We start from the raw sequence: 713 nt of genomic DNA on the forward strand, positions 1-713 counted from the left end.
GGTTCTTTCTAAAGATCAGTGATTTTCAGCTCAGGATTCTCCTAGTAAGACTGTGTTTTGTTAAAAAAAAAAAAAGTTTCTCACAAAAGCTTACAGGGTAGACGGTAGCCTTTCTGGGTTTTCCGTGGCTTCTTTGCTGTCATCTCTGTGAGTTCATGCCCCAACTCAAGACAGGTTCCTCCTCCTATGGTCTTTCACTAGACAAGTATTCTTATTTTTCTCCCTACAAACATAATCAATACATGGAGCAAAAAATGTAAGCAATATAAATAGGTAAACATTGAGAAAGGAAAAGCCTCTGTAAAATGAAAATGAAAATGAAAATCGTCCATAATATACTGCCTTACCCCCAACCCAGCATAACCACAGTTATCTGGTCTGAATAAAATCTAGCCAGATTTGTTTAATACACATACAATATACATACATAATATGAGTTTTAAGCCACAATGTTTGTGGTAGATTCTTACAGTAGCAATAGAAAACGCATACACCAACTACTTCTTTACTGTATTAATTTGGAAATTGTATACTCTTTCCATTATCTTAGTGGTTACCCTATAAATTTTAACATGCATTTTAACTTAGTAAAGTCTAAACTTAGTCAATATATTTCTTATTAGCTGTCATCTCCACCTTTTATTTCTATCTTGCTCGTATCCCCATGATTTATTATTCTGGATTCTTATAGTTAGTGTTCATCTAGATTTACC

This window comes from Camelus ferus, chromosome X (genome assembly GCF_009834535.1).
Source record: "Camelus ferus isolate YT-003-E chromosome X, BCGSAC_Cfer_1.0, whole genome shotgun sequence".
NCBI classification, from domain to species: domain Eukaryota; kingdom Metazoa; phylum Chordata; class Mammalia; order Artiodactyla; family Camelidae; genus Camelus; species Camelus ferus.